Below are 20,992 nucleotides of genomic sequence, written 5' to 3' on the forward strand. Positions count from 1 at the left end.
CTACCTCGGAGATGTTATGTCCCATTTCTTGTGCGCCGACTATAACACCACGTTCAAACTCACTTAAATCTCGATAACCTGCCATTGTAGCAGCAGTAACCAATCTAACAACTATGCCAGACACTTGTTGTGTTATATAGGCGTTGCCGACAGCAGCGCCGTACTCCGATTGGTTCCATATCTCTTTACTTGCATACGCATGCCTGTATCAGTTTTTTTGGCTCTTCAGTTTATATACATACATTGAGTACATGTGCTTTGCCCCCCCCCCCCGGAAAAAGTTGAAATGACGGCCCTGCCTTCCTTCTGTTCCCAAACATTCGTACAGCTTCAGGTGGCTATTCATGGCAAAGATAAAACAATTTCACCTATAGTATTTTATTCCCTAATGGTCAATATCACAATGAAAACACAAACCTTATGCAAGGGCCAGTAACAAGAAAATTCAGAAATGAGTTGTTAATAGTACTGATTTGCATATTTCTAGTGATTTTCTTTCATGCAGCGCCCTTTAAGTGAGAATAATTTTTCCAAACCCCATGCAAATTACCAATTCCTTCAAATCAAAGAATTTTTATATCATTTATGGGATGCCCTGTAAATGATGTTTTGAAAAAATTGGACATTTCATTTATTTAAAAAAGTATGGTACGGACAATACTGAAAATACCCATGCCTAGTGATTCTGAAAATAGATGTCCTCAATAATATAAAACCGAGGACCACTACAATTAGAATTTTAGAATTGTATGGCATATCGTGTTTACTACTTGAAACAGATTGAGGAACATTGGCTCATAACTAGAGCCCAGATTACATGCACTCAAAAAAAGTTCTGAAATATACACTAAAAATCCTGAAAAAGTAAAAAATTCCAAAATTCGTACAAAAAAAAGGGGAAAATATACATAAAAAAATAATCACCATGCATAAAAACACGTTTTTAAAATGTATTTCTTAGAGCACATTCATTAACACTTTCTGTCTAAGCCCGAGCCTGACTCGGGATGCCGTTTTTGTTCAAGGGAACTAAGCCAGTCAGATACGTGCTTAACTTTTAACCCTAGTAGCTATAAAATGGCTGAATATATATGTTCCCAGTGTTTTTAAAACATAATCTATAAAAAAAAAAATCTTTCCAAAAAAAAAAAAATAAATAAATATAGATACATGTATACTTATAAATGGCAGCAGCCAACAGATGTATCTTTATGAAATGACGTAGAAGTAAGTATAGTTGAAACACATTTATCTTCCTAGGTAAGGTAGTCATGTTTGTTGATGACACGATTTTTTTAATAAAAACCATTTTTAGATATTTGTACAACATTTGGATAAGTTTTTATTCAGAATTGTTTGAAATTTTATGTTAAAAAATTATGTTTTCTTATGCGGAACTTTTTTTGAAATTCTAAAACATACTTTAATTATTTCTCATTAAATATTAATTATTAGTACCTTTATAAATAATTGCTATATTAAGAAAGAAAAGAATTTGAAATTTCTAGTGGCGATGGCAACTGTACCGGTTGGCAAAATTTAGGGGGGTGGAAACAAAGAAAACCATCATAAAACTTGAATTTTAAAGTTGAGGGCAGTGGCAAACAGAGCCACAACTGGGGGGGAGGGGCAGGCAGGTCTGGTGCTAAACCAGAAAGGGTGTGCCAAATTCACCCTTTAACTACCGCTTCTACATTACAAAGGATGTCAAAATTCTGGCTTGCCTTCGGTGACAATATCTAGTTGCAGTCCTGGTAGCAAAATCATGTTTGCCCTGGGCTTAAAAAGTCCTAGTTATGACCCTACTGTTTTAACATTAATACACATAAATGCATAAAATCAGAATTCTCAGAATAAGTGCATATTTTTGAAGGTTTATTGAAGCTCAATCACTGTTTTTTATAGTTTTTCAAAATATATTGCTCAAAAATGTAATTTAAATCAATATTTTTATAACATGGTTTTTTCCCCTGCAAGTGAGATTTAACAATTTGTTATTGACAAAATATTGCAAAAATCTCTATCATTTTAATCCCACCAGCAGGACAAAATAAACAATATTAAGTAAATATTATGAGTAATGCTATTTTGAAAAATTAAAAAAACTGATTAAGCTTCAATAAAACCTTCAAAAATATACACTTATTCTGAAAATTCTTTAATTTCATGCATTTATATGGATCGATGCTAAAAAAGCAAAAATATGCAAATGCATATAACCTGGGCTCTATTCATAACTAAGAAATCACAGAATTCCAAGACATTTAAAACAACAAAGAGAAGGGCAAAAAAAAAAATATTGAACAATGTCATTCAAAAATGTGTTATCAGATTCCATAAATACTACTTACCCAGCCGTTATGAATATCCTAATTAAAAAACTTTTAGAACCACAGTGATGAATAATGATATGCTTGCACTTTGTTATCAAATATCTTCAACTCTCCGACGAATAAAAGATGAGAACTTTCATACCAAAATTTTTCCTCAGCAACTCGATGGTATTTGACAAATAGAAAGAAAATAATGTGAGAAATGGCACCAAAAAAAATATATACCAAAAAACACAAATCACAAGAAAACACAGGCATCCATCCCTTTCACACAACACAAGACATCACAACACAAAAAACACAAATCACAAGACAAGGACAACACACACATTCATCCCTTTCACACAACACAAGACATCACAACACAAAAAACACAAATCACAAGACAAGGACAACACACACATCCATCTTTTTCACACATGACTGCAAACAAAAACAAAACCACATAAATCACAAGACTAAGATCATGCACACATCTATTTCTTTCACAAAACATGGGACATAACACAACATAAATTCATTATATAGCACATACATAATTGTAATGAGATATGATCTCCTCTCATCTTTTGGATGACAATTCGCAGATGGTTTGTGAATTCGAAAAACCTGAAAATAAAATGTGTAAATGTGTTACAGCCAGGGTTGGTGGAAAAACCAAAAAACCGGATTTTTGGGTTTTAATAGCATTTACACCAAAACAAAATTTCTGAGAAATCATTCAAACTTCTAATAATCAAAATAAAATGTTTATTAATGTAATTAACACAATTCCCATATTACTTAATCTATAAATATTTCTTACATTTTAATAAAAACCATCTTTTGAAATTTAGTTATTTTATAACTTAACTCAAGGAAATATTTTGTTTGTGTGAGAATTATCAATGTTATTATTAACCATATATAATAAAGATGTTTTCTTCAGTTACTTTTTTTTTAGTACCCACACTTAGGTTTTGCAAAATAGCGTCTTAATTACGATAAAAACTAGGCAAATACATGTTTAATGAAATATAATTAATGCAGATTAATTAGCAATGATTTACGATATATAGGGTGATAACTAAAGTTCTAATTTGAAAACACTAAAATACCACTGGTCAGAATGACTAGAAAATTTGCATGAATGTTCCTGAGGCAATGGAATTTTGTATGGCAGGAAAAATATTTCAAAATGTAAAATAGACGACACTGTACTCATCTACCACGTAGGAAATTTGCTGGCAGAATGGATATGATAGCCAGTCAAGGCAAAATGATAATGCAATAAACATGTCAATTTCGTAATTCATGGAAACATAACAAAAATTAAGTCATTTAAACAAACAACTACAACTTACACAAGAAATGTTAAATATGTTGTCCACTGCGTTCTGGTTGTGAGGTGGAAGAACAGAAGTGCTTGTTTAACAACAGATCAGAGTAGGCTTACGTCATGGTAACGATGTGAATGTGCTTTCAATTCAGCACAGTTTGCAATCCAACCACTGAACATAATATTTTGGAATATCTATAAAGCCGAAAGTTGCAAGGGTTATAGTAGCGTTCACCTGTCAGGTGAATATGACGGCCAGGTGTGGTGTCAATTTGTTATTGTCAAAATGGTTGTTCAGTAGCTGCTTTGCTGGTGTTGCAATGTGCATCTTGATAAAAGTTGTGTTATCCCCAGGGCTGGACAAATTAAAAAAATTAGGTGCCAGCCAAATTTGTTAAGAGCGAAACATGTTTTTCCCCAACAAAAACAGTCCTAGTAATGTTTTTTTTTTTTTTTTTACTTTTCCAGGACTTTATGACCCATTCTCAAGTTGGAAGACACATTTTTATGAAATCAAAGAAAAATTGTCTCGTACTTACACTTCATTTTAGCAATGATGTATATAAAATTCCAAGTGTCAAAACAGATTTTCTAGTCAGCCCGGCATCTGGGATTTGTTCAGCCCTGCTATTTAGCACCCGAACGGCACAGAGGTAAGATGCTCATCTTCCACTATGATGGTTGATGTCAAAGTCCACGGGTTCAAATCCAGCTAAAAAGAACATCAGAAGCAAATTACTTTAGGGCCTGTGAAACATCTGACAAGGAGACCCGCCAAATATCCCAGCCTGGGGATGCTGCTGCAGGATGGTGGAGGGGGGGGGACATATGCTGACACCATCCAGTCAAAGTAAAGTTAACTCATGCAACACTAAGTTCCCTCTCTCAGATCACTTTAGCTGTAATTATAATGGAGCGAATAGGTTAAGCAGTACGGAAGTTGCGACTAGGAAGTAAAAATGCATAGGGGGTGGAGGAAGAGACGTGCGCATAGTAGAAGACTATATAGAAAATTGCCGGAGCGGTTACGAAATGTAGTAATGTAAGAGTTTGATGATGATGACCCCTACGTAAAAGGAAGGAAAAAAAAGGAGAACGGACCAAAATCAGCAGATCGAGGTGAAAACAAACATGTTTATTCGACTCCCGCATCTCGTTGAATAACCTCTTTCTATTCTTTGTCTCGTGCCTCGAGTATGTGAGGTGTAAAACAAACAATACAATTGTTTTCGTCGCTAGTCACTATTATGCTACTCCAGTACCTTGAGGTCACATCACTGTGTTCCTTTATCGCATTTAAATGGAGCTGAAATGGAGGGTTTGTTTCAGGGTACTTTCTGATAAAAATTAACACCAAGAGTTGGAACAATTTTTTAAAACATTTCTTTTGTTCTCAATGCTCAAACTGTCCAAGCTTTGTATATTATGGCCTCTGAAATGCACGAATAAATTTCAAACTATGGTAAAATAGGCATTTATGGCAGAAAAAAAAATCCAAAAAGACATTTTTATAGAAAAGCTTGAAAACAGGCAAAAAATGCATTTAAAGAATTTTGGAAATCCAGGCTCTAGTAATCAAACAACCCATTGAGAGGAAATTGCATTTTCATTAATTTGGCAAAATTTATTAATGATAATTAGCATGTCCTACCTGCTTCGGTTCGAATCATATTGAACAGGCATACATTTCTGACGTACTTTTGAAGCGTTTCATCATATTTATCAAATAAATGTTGCAATTTGATACAAAGCCATAGCGGGGGGGGGGACTTTGGGGGTTCTGCCCCCCCCCCCGAAATGTGAGAAAATGACCAAAAAAGAAAAAAAGGATGGCCAAATCTATTGTTCTATCATTTTGGTCTTCCTTGAAATGAAAGTGCCTTCCTCCCCCCTCGAACTAAATTTCTGGCTACGGGCTTGATTCGATAACTTTGATCATTTTTTCAAATCTTTTATTGCTGTTTTTGTTTAAAAAATGTAAATTAACAGAAGTAAAGAAATAAAGTACTGGAATTCACACAAATAAAAATATTTTTAAACACGCTAGAACTGTATTTGAAAATGTAGGTTAATGTAAAATTACTACAGCATATTCAGCTTAACGTTCCCACTTGAGAAAACTTTCTCGCTTAGGATTACGAAAATAAATCATACTAACTTTTATTAACACTTATTGAAATTTCCCACTTAAAGCATTTTTTCTCTTGCAACGTTTTTCATGATGATTTTTTGGAAAACGCTGCAAGTGGGAATCAATGTATATGAGCTCTTCAATGTTATTACTTGTTTAAAAACAAGGAGTTTCTTGCCACAAATAAAATTGAAGATTGCAATCTCAAAATTTGAATATTCAACAAGATGCTCTAGTATAGGCTGTCGAATATTAACAATACTAGTTGCAAACAGCCTAAACTCATGGGTGGAGACACGGGGGGGGGGGGGGGGCATGGCGGGGTAATGCTCTCTCCTCCCCAGTGCCAATGACTGAGCCGACTGATCTATGAATATAATAAATTGGTGTCGTCATCATGCCCCCCCCCCACCGTTCATGTCTATCTCCGCCTATGCCTAAACCTCAGATAAAATTTATTTAATAGTAGGCAAACACATTGTCTTATCAGAAAATGAACTACCGGGACTGTAAGCAATGCAGCCTACATCCTAAATTTTTGGACCTTTGTGCTGTTAAATGTTTCTATGCATGGACACTATTCATGAGACAAAATATATCTTTTGTTGGTACTGTACTAGATGAATAAAAATCATTGAGAAAAAAAATCAGAAGAAAAATCTTATTTTTTTTTCGGAAATTCAGTAGTAAAAATTATCAAAATTTAGAATTTACACATTGTACAAGTATATCCATCTTCCGGAATATATGAGAAAATAATTCAGATGGGGTTTTTATGGCTGGAAACTGCTAAAAAGTTCTCAAGTCTCCTTAGGGAAACATCGTGACATGACAGCAGGGACGGTCTTAGGGCAGTGCGACCAGTGCGATTGCACCGGGTGCCAAATGAGAAGGGGCGCTGAAACGCGTTAAATATACATTACTAGAAAAATACTTTTAAGATACGTATTTATAAAAAAAACTATTAAAAAAGAAAAAGGTTTGAGTGTATATAATATCACGGTTATTTTTCGAATACAAAATAATCGATGGGTAGTGCACTATATACGTACAGTACATAGCGATTCTGGTCAGATAAAAATACACACTCTCTCGAGCTCTTTTCGTTTACCCCTGCAGGGGATTTGGGGGGAGACGCGATTTCTCTTCTGTTGTGCAGTAAAAAATAAAAATAATGGAATGAATCGCCCTCGGTCACACAATTTTTCTACTAACGAGAGCAAAAGTGTTTTCCTGTGTTGGGGGGGGGGAAGAGTATAAACGCGCGCATACACTAGCGAGCAGATCATGCAATAAAAGCATTCGCAACTGGTTGTTCAGTAAATTGTACGGTGTTGTGAACGATTCTTGAGCTGTTTTCACCGGACCCACCTGGAATTGTTTTTTTTCTACGAACACAAAGGAAGTTTGTGTACCCACGAGCGGATTAGAACCGCTGCAGGGGGTCGTGCGTTTCAAGATCGGATCGTTAGTGTATACGCGCCTTTACATGAATTGAATGTGATGTGGGAAAAATTGAGCCAGAGGCCTTTCTCGTGCCTCTTTTTTTCCGACTTGGATTACTTTTATTAAAAACGCAGAATCGAATCGACAGTACAGTATTTCGGGGGAAAATTTTTTTAAAAACAAAGGAATTAAAACGTATGATTAACTGACCATTTTAAATAGGGATCTGCACTTGGGTCTCGTTCTACCTGTGCGAGAAACAAAAATGTGCTCACACGAGAAAACCCATGCACTTTAGTGCCTCCCGATCACTGGCCAGACTTTCCTAATTAGTTCAGCCACGGGCAGCTTGGTGGCACTGGGTGTGCTCTAGAAGGGCGTGAAATCCGAAGTGAAAGGGCAAAAAAAAAAAAAAAATTTAAAAATTATTTGTGCCCGCTGTAGAAGGGGTCGCCAAGTCTGAGTATAAGATGGGGTGAAAAAAAGTTAGGGGAAATGTGCGATTTCTGTCAGCTCAAGGAGGAAATCCAAGGTAAAAGGCCAAAAGAAACAACATATGTTATGACATAGATATCGCTGTTCCTTTGAACGCATCAAAACAAAGCGATTGAAACAATTTTTTTTAGTTGGGGAGGTCAGGGGGCCCAAATATAGGTCCCACTTGGGTAGAGTGCAACATATGTATGTGTGAAGAAAATTTTAACAAACCGTACATATACACAACTGAACATCTTTTCCGAGTTTCATGGATCTTGTTCCAGATACCCGGTGAAGGCTCCTTGGCAAGGTGTGGCCACAACGCCACTCTAAAAAGACGTCTTTTCCTTTCAAAAAACTAATGAGGAACGTATGTTGGAAATTCAATGATTTTTTTTCCGACTTTAAAGAAGGACCGAAAACCTCAATACAAATTTGATCGAAATGAAAATCTGGTGATCCTAGTGAAATTTTCGATTTTAATTTTTGTCATATTAGTTTTCTGTAAGATTTGTAAGAATTTCAATCATCTTGAAGAAAGTCATTTTGTAGGTAAGTCTACGTGTAAAATCGCTCTCAAGGAAGAGGGAGGGAGGGGGGTGGTTGTTTAACACTGTTTTGTTGAGAAAATGTCAATTTTTGTACAGGCATCTAGCCCAATCTATAAATATTTAAAAAATATGTTTTTGTTAATAAATTTTTAACGTAATTATAACTAATGAAATCTCTCTTGGAAAAAAAAATAAAGTTGTATTATATACAACTTTATTTTTATCAGCACTAAAGCCACTTCAAAGACTTCTCATGCAACTTCGATCCACAATAAGAAATTCATAGATAGATCCTGTGATGAGTATCCTGCATAAATGTGTGACGTTTTGCTTTTTAATGTTTTTAAATCTCTTTATTAAATCACACAAGTTGGGGTTTTTTGCTTGTTTACAAGTTAAATAGCAGTAATCCCATTCTAGAAGTTTTTCAGACTTCTTCGTGCCTTAATATTCAACCAAGAGGTGTGTGGGGAGGATGTAGATGATCACCACACCAAAAGTCTGATAATATAGAATGAATCTGTCCCGTATTTTACGGCACAGTAACGATTAGCAGAAATTGCCTCAGGCACAATCTGGATTTTCGCCTGAGGTGTGGTGTCCTTATAAGAAATGACTAAAAGAACTAAACTGATAAGAACATACAACGCCACCTAGTGTTGTGTAAGGGGAACTAGAGAGTTCCACCTCGGACATCAAGTAGACAAGATGTCTAAATGTTCTGCTCTTTCCGCTTTATAAATTCTTCCTATCTATATGTATGTAATCTATCTAAGTCTAACATAATAATAAATACTCATCAAAATAAATACCCATGTGTTATCCACTCGGCTAACAAAGTGTTAAAGAAAACACAACAAGTGGTGACGAGGCCCATCTTAAAAGTTGGATAGAGTATTTACTCGAAGACTGCAAAAGGTAGGAGAAAAAGTTTTTCATACATCTCTGACGATGGAAAATTTAGTTGAAGAGTTAATAAGACAGAATCAAGCTCTAATGGAAGCTCTCAAAGAGCAACGAGGCTCAACGTCAACAAACCAAAAAGTGACGGTTTCGTTTGATAAATATGATGAAGCTTCAGAGACTTTCGATTCGTTTATAGAACGTTTCGAGGCATTTTTAGACATTCAAAATGTCCCAGAAGAAAAACGTGCTAAGGTCTTAATTTCGAGCATTTCTGCAAAGCTCTACAACTTGTTAAAAAATTTATTGTCTCCGGAAAATCCAGCGGAGAAAGAATTCGCCATTTTAAAGAATGTTTTGAAGAACCATTTGAATCCTAAAGCATTGATTATACCGAGTAGGCACATGTTTATAAACAGAAAGCAGAACGAAGGCGAAAGCATCAGTTCGTATATAGCCAAATTGCGACATCTCGCAATCGCGTGCGATTATAAACAACAGATGTTGAACACCATGCTTCGGGATGTTTTCGTCAGTGGGCTCCGAGATAGAGCGATCCTCGATCGTTTATTTGAGGAAGACGACATCGAGCTAGACAAAACAATAAAGATCGCGCTGGCGATGGAGAAAGCTGTTCAGGGGGCGAATGAGATTATCGGGAAGCCGGCAGAATTGAAGGTAGTGAAAGCGGGGAAGAGGAAAACGAAACTGCCCACACAAAACAGAAACTACTCTGCCGCCGCTGTCAAATATCCGCCGTGTATACGATGCACAGGGACAAATCACGATAAAGACTCCTGCAGATTTATTGCTAGCAAATGTCGCTTCTGTAAAAAAATCGGGCATATAGAAAAAGCCTGCTACGCGGCAAAGAAGACTCAATCGGCACCTAACAAACAGAAACAGATTTCAGTTGAGGAAAACAAAAATGACGTTTCCATGTTTGGGTTAGATTGGGTATTGAGTGAAGAGCCGAAAAAGCCTCCGATGATGGTTACTGTCAACATAGACAATAAACCAGTGAGTATGTGGAAGTTGATACGGGTGGAACAGTATCAGTAACGAGCTTACAGAGATTCAGAAAAATCTCGAAGAAAAAAGTTCAACCTACGAATTTAGTATTCCGGACATACAATGGAGAAAAAATTGTCCCAGCGGGATATGTCACTGTGAAAGTGGAGTACGGAAAACAAAAGTTGCACTTGAACTTATATTTGGTGAGGGAAAATTTAGACACGATTTTTGGCCGTGAATGGCTATACAAAATCAATCTAGACTGGAACTCTCTTAAGGCTGTGAGGACCGCTAATGACATGGATCTCAAAAAATTGTTGGACGATTATAAAGAAATTTTCGACAACAAATTGGGTGAGATAAATAACCATGAAGTGGAACTAAAGCTAAAACCAAATGTTACCCCAGAGTTTCGTAGAGCGAGAACTGTGCCCTTCGCATTAAAAGACCGGGTTGAAAAAGAAATAGACCGGCTTGAAAGAGAAGGCATTATCGAGCGAGTTGAAACTTCAGATTGGGCTACACCAGTTGTTCCCGTGGTGAAACCAGACGGATCCATAAGGTTATGTGCAGATTATTCTGTCACATTAAATCCTAAGCTAGAGGTGCCTCAGCATCCCTTACCAACGTTTGAGGAAATATTCTCATGTTTAAATGGGGGTAAACGATTTTCAAAATTGGATTTCAGTCATGCATATTTGCAAATGAAAGTGCACCCTGACAGTCAACGACTCCTAACCATAAACACTCATAAGGGGTTATACGCCTGTAAAAGATTGATGTACGGCCTAAATGCAGCTCCAGCAATATGGCAGAGGTACATTGATGGGCTATTCCAAGGAATAGATGGTGTAAAAGTTTTTATGGATGACGCCAGAGTGACCGGAACAAATGACGAGTCGCATCTCAGGGCTTTGGAAAAATTTTTCAAAAAATGTCAGGAGCATGGGCTGAAGTTAAATTTGAAAAAGAGCACATTTTTTCAAAAAGAAATAAATTTCTTAGGTCACAAAATTGATGAAAATGGCCTAAGTGAAACAAATGAGAAAACTGAAGCAATTTTGAAAGTTCCCGCACCGAAAAACGTTCAGGAAATAAAAATTTTTCTGGGCATGGTAAATTTCTACTGGAAATTTTGCCCTAATCTGGCAACCATTGCCTATCCTCTCAATGAGCTGACAAAAAAGGACGTTCCGTGGCGTTGGTCTAAAAAGTGTGAGACTGCATTCAAAAAGATCAAAAAGGAAATTTGCTCAAAGCGAATCTTGATGCACTATGATCCTACACTACCTCTTACTCTTGCTTCGGATGCTTCTCCAGTGGGAATAGGAACAGTTCTATCACATGTCTTACCAGATGGAACAGAAAGACCAATTGCCTTCGCTTCTCGTACGCTGACAAAAACGGAACAGAGATACTCCCAGATTGACAAAGAAGCTTTGGCAATTATCTGGGCAGTAAAGAAATTTATGCTTTACTTGAAAGGCCGAAGATTTACTCTCATAACAGATCACAAGCCTTTGGTAGCGATATTCAGCTCGAAGAAAGGTCTACCAGTGTTGACGGCTACTCGACTTCTGCATTATGCCTTAATCTTACAAGCATATCAATTCGATATCATCTATCGTAACACACAGAACCATGGTAATGTAGATTGTCTTTCACGATTACCTTTAAGGTCGGAAGACTTAGTTGTCAAGGATGACATAGAACTCTTCCAGTTGAATCAAATCGAAACACTACCAGTGAAAGCTCAACATTTAGCAAAAGAGACACAAAATGATGACGAGTTGGGTCCATTGCTGAGGAAATTGAAATTCGGTGAACCTTTAGGAGGGAAGGAAGCCGAGTATACCTTGCAGGACGGATGTATAATGCATGGCCAAAGAGTTTTTATTCCGAAGAAATTTAGAAATCAAATTCTTGATGAACTCCATCAAGGCCATCTGGGCATTGTTAAAATGAAAGCAATTGCTCGATCCTACGTCTACTGGAGGGACATTGATAGCGACATAGAAAAAGCTGCTAAAAACTGTCCAGATTGCTCCAGATTCAAGTCCGATCCGGTGAAAGCAAGGGTACACCATTGGGAATACCCGAGTGCTCCGTGGGAGAGAATTCACGTAGATTTCGCAGGTCCCATATTCGAGCATATGTTTTTGATCGTAGTCGATGCTCATTCTAAATGGATGGAAGTATACCCGATGAAATCAACAAACACGTTCAAGACAGTTGAATGCCTACGGGACTGTTTCTCTCGATTTGGACTGCCTTTAGTGTTAGTGAGTGACAATGGTCCTCAGTTCACATCACACGAGTTTGAAATATTCATGAGGAATAATGGAATAAAGCACAAAACGTGTGCTCCCTTCAAACCATCAAGCAACGGGCAGGCAGAGAGATACGTTCACACCTTAAAACAATCCCTTCGGGCGATGCAAAGATTTCCCGGAAACATCTACCAAAAAGTGAGCACGTTTCTGTTGAATTACAGAAAAGCGCCAAATGCGACTACCATGCAAAGCCCAGGAATGTTATTCCTAAAAAGAGAAATCCGAACTAGGATAGACCTAGTCTTGCCAAATATCAAGAACAGGGTTCAAGAAAGGATCAGAAATGAGGTCACAGACTTCTATGACCGAACTTTCGAGCCAGGAGATCGTGTGGCTGTGCGAGATTACAGATCCGCCAATAACAAGTGGAAGTTCGGAACTGTTCTCAACAAAGACAGAGTTCTGCACTACACTGTAGATGTAAATGGAACTCTCTTCCGACGTCACATCGACCAGATGAGAGCAGCTGGCAATCAAGTCCAGCCAAGCTTGGTGATACCCCGAGTTCCAGGCAAACTTTCATCAACTCCTGTCGCTGCTGACTCCGAAGTACAGATTGCTCCAGAAGAACAGACAACTCCGGCAGAGATCAGTAGCGATCTACCAACACCAGCTAAGGCACCAGCGACGTCGAGCAAGCCACCAGCGATGTCCAGTACTCCCGTTCCTTTGCGACGTTCCCAACGAACCAGGAAAGCTCCTGTCCAGTTGGATCTTTAAATTAGCGGGGAGGAATGTGGTGTCCTTATAAGAAATGACTAAAAGAACTAAACTGATAAGAACATACAACGCCACCTAGTGTTGTGTAAGGGGAACTAGAGAGTTCCACCTCGGACATCAAGTAGACAAGATGTCTAAATGTTCTGCTCTTTCCGCTTTATAAATTCTTCCTATCTATATGTATGTAATCTATCTAAGTCTAACGTAATAATAAATACTCATCAAAATAAATACCCATGTGTTATCCACTCGGCTAACAAAGTGTTAAAGAAAACACAACATGAGGGATGGTGGGGGGCGTTGACTGTTTTTGCACCGGGCGCCACTAAGTCTAAGATAGGCCCTGCATGACAGTTCCGAGGAAGGCATGCAATTAACACTCCGGAGAAGTGTCGAAATTGCCTCGCTACGGGGCAGTCATCATCTAGAGATGTTCATACTATAAAACCAGATGGTAACTCCAACGAGAGGGGAGGTTTTCAAGGGGAAAAATTACTAGATTTCTTTTCTGGTGCCCCTTTTTGTTTGATGCCCTAATCATGTTTTTTTCCTTGGTTAATGTAGCCCTGTTATTCTTCATATTCTTATATTTCAGGGGTGAAGAATGCGACCCCTCCCCCCTCCGCATACACTCTTTTCCCCCTTTAAAATAAGCTAATGTCATACCTAATAACACTAAAAATACTTAAAAAAGAATTAAGGTTTTAAACTGAAAGCAACCTTTCACAATCAATAGTAGCTTAATGGGGAAAAAGTTAAATTTTAATCAAATTTTCAAAACATCTGCTGAAAAAGGAAAGGGTTTCGTTCGGAAAAATTACGGCCCCTGAAATTTGGCGGCCGGTGCGACTGCACCCTTTGCACCCCGCCAAGTCCGGCCCTGTGTAGAGGTGACCACCAAATAGAGGTTGTATGAAATAAAAAACACATTTCAGAGAGTGTTAAAATAACAGTTTTCAATGCTATAAAAAAATCTTGTACTCCATTTTTCCCTTTTTTTTGATGATATTAAGAACATTGATTTAGAAAAGTTTCCAACAGCAGCATAAATTTGATGGCACATGATATATAGTTATATCAAGAAGCAACATAATTCCTATTAATATATATATATAGATTTCACTATATTTTATGCAGAACTCTAAATACCAGATCATGGGAATTGTCATTCTTTAATCTATTATCCGAGAGAGAGACCTCTTCTTTCTTTTTAGCAAGTACTTTACACGTTATTTCCTCACTTTTTGTCACTCCCTCACATTTTCCACATCCTGTACCCCACCCCAGTAACACATCGATATAGAACGACGTATAGATTTTGATACCGTTTGATGTCTGTTTACTGATATCATTCTACTTAAAAATGGCATGCATCTGTCTATATAGTTCAACATTGAGAATCTAATGTCAAACTATATCTGACCCGACATCATTTATCAATATCGTTCGATGTAAAAATGCTCTTTATTTGTCTGTATAATTTGAGGTAGAGAATCTTATGTCGAACTATATTTACCCAATATCATCCGACATAAAAATACCATACATTTGTCGACATAGTTTGACGTTTAAGATTACGTTATCACAATATAAAATATAGGTAGCCACAGTTCTATTTTGAGAAGTCGTCCCTTTCTTCAACCCGCAACACTCTTAAATTCAAATAAAATAGAAAAATAATTTTTTTTCATTTAGTCACAAAATTGTTTTAAAAAACAATTTATTATAGTTAAATATAATTGGTCACAAAAAATAAAATTGAAACTGAAAAACTCTTAGCCATTCTGCTGTTAATTTAATTTAATGTTAAATCTAAGTTAATACAGTTCGTAATGTCTGTTTTGCTAGGTTGAATTTTCAGCAGGCATAAGGTTTAAATAGCTTCTTGTAAGATTTATTATTTTTATTAGATTTCTGTACTCCATAGTGTCAAGTGCAGAAAAGATTGCTTTCAACAAACACTGTATAATAACGTATGGTCACCCCTATCCACAATGTACGGAGAAAAAACACCCCTCCCAACAGCAAGCTCTAGATCCGCCCCTGATCTCTCACCATATTACTCGTGGTATATACAAAAAGTTTCTCTCCGAAAATTTTACTCATGTGGCTTAGACAGTCACCAAAACGATGTCTTGCGCAGGTGGGAATTTTGTCTCAAGCCTTCCCTACTCCTTCACATGATTGCACAGGGGCTATTATATATTTCTTTAATAAAGGGACCCGTGAAGAATTGTAACTTGGGTGTCCATAGCAAATAATGACCTAGGTAAACCACATTCCCAGATATGAAAGCCCCTGGCTGTCGGTATAACTTCTCTATCTAAAAGCGCTTTAGCCTGCGTGGGATGATCGTTGAAAAAAAATTATTTCACAGGTTTGTTAGATCATCTCGTATTTTATGATAGACCAATGTTTCTCATAGTATTCAGATCTTGAAAGGGGCGATCACCGTCTTCTAGAACTGACCGTTTTGGAATCGGCTATAAACTAGATCTCAATGCCCCGGTATACAGAATATGATAATTATGTGACAAAAATGGTTGCCGCAGCTGCGAGGGATGCTAGCTTGTTACATTATTATTTTCATTATCAGAGTGTCTACCACTTATCTAAAGTTTTGTGCATTTTTTTACCTCTGCTTGTCTGCCTAAATAAGCTTTGCTGAAATCTTACATCAAATACCTTTCAAACCAATTATGACCATGGTCCAGACAAAGTAATTTTAATTAATGCACAGCTGGAAACCATTTTCCATTAAACACTAAACATGTCAGTGAATGACGTAAAAAAAAAATGGCATATCAAGAGAAAGAATAATAGAAATGAATAATAGAAAACTTGGAACCAAAACAAGGGGCCGAAAATCTGTTACAGATGCTGGACAATAAAATACACGTAACAATGACAAATCAGTTAAAAATATGGAGTGAAAACAGTAGAATAAAGAGTTTGCCACCTGGCAGTCGGGTGGTTAGGAAACTAGCTTCTCGCTGTGCAGGTATGGGTTCAAATCCTGGTTCGGGCATGGATGTTTACTAACACTAACAAATTCTCTGGACGGATCATGCTGATCCCTTGGGAATATGCGAGGATCAAAATTTTTTTGCTTAAAAAAGATGTACTCAGATTGAATTTTTTGTGAAAATAAATCAAAGTAGACTTTTTTTGAAAAAATAGCTGGAAACAGCGATTAAAGTATTTTTGTTTTTTTGTTATGGGGATGAGAAGTAATTCATTTAATTTGACCCTATTTTATACGTTGTCTGAAGCTTAGGCGCCAAATCCTGGGGGCTCAAGCGAATTCTATTTACCACCCTTAAGAAATAAAATTGCAAGGAGGACAAATGGAGTCATCGAAAAGTCAGCTTCTATTGTGACGCAACTTCTAAAGGGAAAATTTTGTTTGTTGTGCAAAATGGCGCAGAATTGAAGAATTTCAGCATTTTTTTAACAAATGAGGGGAAAATTGTCAAAATTGTAACATAATGTAACAGATTTTTCACTCGTTAATCCTTGAAGTCACGGCTGAACATCCCGGAGGTTAAAAAAAGAATATCTATAAAATGAAAAAATAAACTCACATTTTTGTGCATACAAAGCGTTTTTTTCACACAGAGCACAACTCAGGTCTATCGCCATGGGCAATTTACAACCTAGTGAGTTGTGCCACAAGTGTAAGTACCTAACAGTCTATATATAGTATTAGAGATGTAAAATTCTCGAGAATAATCTTTCAGAAAATATTCTCATCAAGGATAATATTCGAGAATATTCCCTGGTACTACTACTATTATAAATAACTTGAGAATATTCTTTTAAGTTCTTGATGAAAATATTATCCTGTTATTTATAATATAGTTACATATAATATCCTTGAGAATATTCTGTGTGTGTGTGTGTGTGGAAGGGGACTACTTTCATAAATTACAGGGGAATATTCTTATAGAAAATAAGAATTATTCTGAAGTTATTAATGATAGTCCTTCCAGAGAATATTCTCCTTGATGAGAATATTCTTCAGTTACCGAAATCTTTCCAAAGAGTATTAACAAGAATGTATGTAATAACATGTATAATTAATAATCTCTATAAATAACTTGTGAATAATTATTCTCAAAAATATTCTCTAGTAATTTATAATAATAGTCCTTTGAGAGAATAGTCTTAAGAATATTCTGTCTCCGTCTCTCTTCCCATTAAGAAGATGGGAATATTGAAGTTTGTAGACACTGGAATATTGAAGTTTGTATAGACACAATATTAAAGTTTGAAAGCAAGAAAATTAAACCAACACATGGCTGATTTGCACAACTTTTAAAGAAATGCAAATGATACAGAATATTTAAATTATGCGCATTGAAGAAAACAGTTCTATTTCTTAGAATGAAGGTGATCATATAAGAATAGCTTCTTTTATCAAATCAACTTTGGTTTAATTTCTTTTTTTTGAACTTATTTCTGAAAATTTATCTAATTTTTAGAAAATTTTTCAAGGTTTTAATCTAAAGGTTTCTAAAAATCTTTATAACTAAACTTTTAAAACCTGTCATGACCAGGAGAATATTCTGCGAATAATCTCGAACTAAAAGTTGTCATTGGGGGGCGATTATACCAAAAATTGTTTTGTCGTAAATGTTTCAGGCAATGAAAACAGATTTATATTTCACAATATAAACAAAATTAGTAAGAAATTTAAATTATTTAAAATAAAAATAAATATTCTCGATTATTCCCCAATTTTTACATCCAGGAAAATATATTCGACTCACATATCTCTATAGTATATATCTATATATATAAAATTGATTTTGTCTGTCTGTGTGTGTGTATGTTCTCTATACAAACCTACAATTTTAGATCGATCGTCGCCAAATTTTGCATATATACCAAATGGGACCCGACTTGAACGATAGGCTACTTTAAAATTTCGTCAGCCCAGGGCAAATGCCCCAAACGGGCAAAAAACTGTCCGGCAACAATGGTTTTTGGGCCTCAACAATCACTTTCCGAACGTTTACTTTGGTTACCGTGGTTCCCTAGCAATGCGTTTCAGAGGTGTATATGCCTTTACAACGGTTTGTCACTTCTTTAATCCTGTTAGTATATAGTTTATGCCTTTATAATGGTTTGCCACATTTTCAATATACTCTCAGTAATGAGGCTTTTTGAATAGACGTCATAATCATCATCAGCATCGCTTTGAGAGTCAGGAAAAGGGTGATCCTCATAGAAATCAGTGCTAAAATTATCGATTTTACTGTAGAAATGCGGAAATTAGTGGGATTTTCCGCCCCATCAATAATTTTAAAAATTGTATTGAATTCTCGATTTTTGAAATATTCAGTTCGCTTAGAGATATACGAAGCCCAGGAGATTAAATACGAAGTAATTAGCCAAACTTATACTTTTGAGTTGGATATTCGAGCAATATCATTGATTTCATTTATATCTTTTCAAGTATGAACATTAATGTCTCCATATTGTCTTTTTTGATATTTATTTGCATAAATTCATGTGGGTTAGGATATTTTAAAATGAGTTATGAGCCCGTGAAAAGTGCATCGAAAAAATTCCACAGATTTAACTAAGGATTTTTGGAAGCTGGAACAGACAGATGGATAACTTGAAATTCAGGGGGGGGGGGGGGAAATCGAAATACCTAGCGCCCCTTAAAAAAAGAAATTATATATATATTTAACCAATATGGCGACCTGCGCGATTCATGAAATAAACAAATATAGATTTACACAGAAACGTAGAAATGAACATATATATATATATTTGTTTATTTCATGAATCGCGCAGGTCGCCATATTGGTTAACTTGGACACGGTTTGTATGTCCCTCAAGAAAAATAGAGGGAGATATCACGTGATCCAAAAAAGCCACATTGAAGAAAATCCGGGCAGCGCCGGGTATTATAGCTAGTAGAGTATATTTTCAGTGGGAATTTGAAATTTGAAACACAAAATACTGAAATTGATTCTGTACTTACGTATCCTAATGCATCTTCAGATGGGAAATTTATAGCTGGTTTGAGAATTTGAATGATCTGAAAATGAAGTAAATACAGTATAGGTGCTACAATAGTTAAAAAATTTTATATTTTACAAAACAGATGCTATGCAAGGGAAAAGATTTTACTCAGACAAATCCGATTATAAACTATTTATGTGAAAGCATCTCCAGTTTTGTTTACCAACCAAATGAGTTATACAGTGGGACCCACTTATGACAAGCCCACTTTCAGCAAGAGTTGGAATTCAATGAACAAATAAATGTATTTTGTTTGGTACAATGGTAATTGTACAGCAATTCTGTCATTTATAGAAAGCAGGGATTTTTTTTCCACGGAACGAGAGATTAAAAATTGAAAAAAAAAATAATGAAAAGTATGTAAATGAAAGGACAACAAAACTGAGTTTTGGTAACATGGAAATAATACATTTTGACGAAGAATGACTGTCAATCAAATGATTCAGCAAAAGACAGTCTTTTGCTGAATCATTTGATTGACAATCAGGCTACAGGGCCGTCTTAAGAGTATCATGGGCCCCCGGGCCAAGTGGCTTTTCAAAGGCCCTACCTGGTAAACCTTAGAAAATTTCAACCGGATCTCATTTTTGTGAGACCCCTCTTCTCTTGAGGCCCACGGGCCCATGCGTTAAGACGGCACTGTCAGGCTATCACCCCCTTTACAGCTTGTTGTTAATATGCAGGAAACAGCAAGAGAAATGAACATGGAAAATGAAGATAAGAAACCCAAAATGACTAATTAGAATTTGAAAAACTTCTGAGCCCTTACTTTACTTCTAATGCAAATATGTTTTCATGTAGTTGAACATGTGAATCAACTCCAAAATTTTCCTTTCCCATGTATGTATTGCCTTTACTTTTTGGGAAAAATATCCAAAAATGCCCAAACGCAAAGTTTTTACTGTCAAAAAATTTTAACTGTAAATCATGAAGATTGAATGAATAGCAGAAGTAGATTTCTGTCTATGCAATCTCAGCTACATAGTAAATCATGAAGTTGCTACAAAAAATTGGGGGGGGGGGGGAACCGTCTAATATCTGATACAACATTCAGGCTTGCTACAACCAATTTCTGCACTTAATTTCCAAAATTTCATTGTTTTCACTCAAAAACAGATTCAAGGAGTGACCGAATAGAACAAGTATTTTTACTGAAAACGTGCTCCTTGTTATAAGCAGGTTAGAGTTTATTGCGATGCAATGAGATAGGTGTAAAAAATACATTTGTGTTGTGGTTAGTACTGCATTTAAACCAGGGGTATCTTTTCAGTCTTAGCTTTCTCTCCTCACTGGAAACAAATTGGTGTCATATCTCGTTATCTTGTTACAGTAGAACCTCTCAATAACCAGACACCCAAAAATTTTGTCTGCTAACAAGAAGTGTCTGTTAAGAAACAGTAAAATACATCGAGTTCTGTTGACATAATATTCAAATGAGTGTTCGTTATGGGAGGTTCTATTGTATACGTGCTTCTGTATACTTTTTTTTTAGAAATATACTTCTGGGGCTCAGGTAAGGTGTTTCCCCACATATTAAAACCCTTATATTACCCGAATGTGATTAACAGTAAACATAACTATGGATGGTTACCATCTATTTCAGTTTGTTGGATATTTGTGCGGTTCATTTTTTTCAAAAGGCTCTAGTCACATTTCTTATCTATTACACCTTTTTATTCAAATGCATGTAAAACGAAAATTTCAGAGTTTGAAAATGAACTGAAAAA

General features: G+C 36.2%; 1 long non-coding RNA gene across 1 annotated transcript in view; it reads right to left on the reverse strand.

Moving 5' to 3' along the window:
* Window positions 1–20,992, reverse strand: part of LOC149065259 (uncharacterized) — a 41,811-nt gene that overhangs the window by 15,439 nt on the left and 5,380 nt on the right. The window contains exons 2-4 of the long non-coding RNA XR_016195644.1: window positions 19,225–19,281; window positions 4,191–4,363; window positions 2,352–2,942 (exon numbers count right to left, since the gene is read on the reverse strand). This is a non-coding gene — a long non-coding RNA (uncharacterized LOC149065259). The remainder of the gene's footprint in view (window positions 1–2,351; window positions 2,943–4,190; window positions 4,364–19,224; window positions 19,282–20,992) is intronic.

This window comes from Pholcus phalangioides, unplaced genomic scaffold (assembly GCF_987345545.1).
Source record: "Pholcus phalangioides strain wild (caught in Gottingen) unplaced genomic scaffold, Ppha-v1.0 ptg000040l_1, whole genome shotgun sequence".
Taxonomy (NCBI): Eukaryota; Metazoa; Arthropoda; class Arachnida; order Araneae; family Pholcidae; genus Pholcus; species Pholcus phalangioides.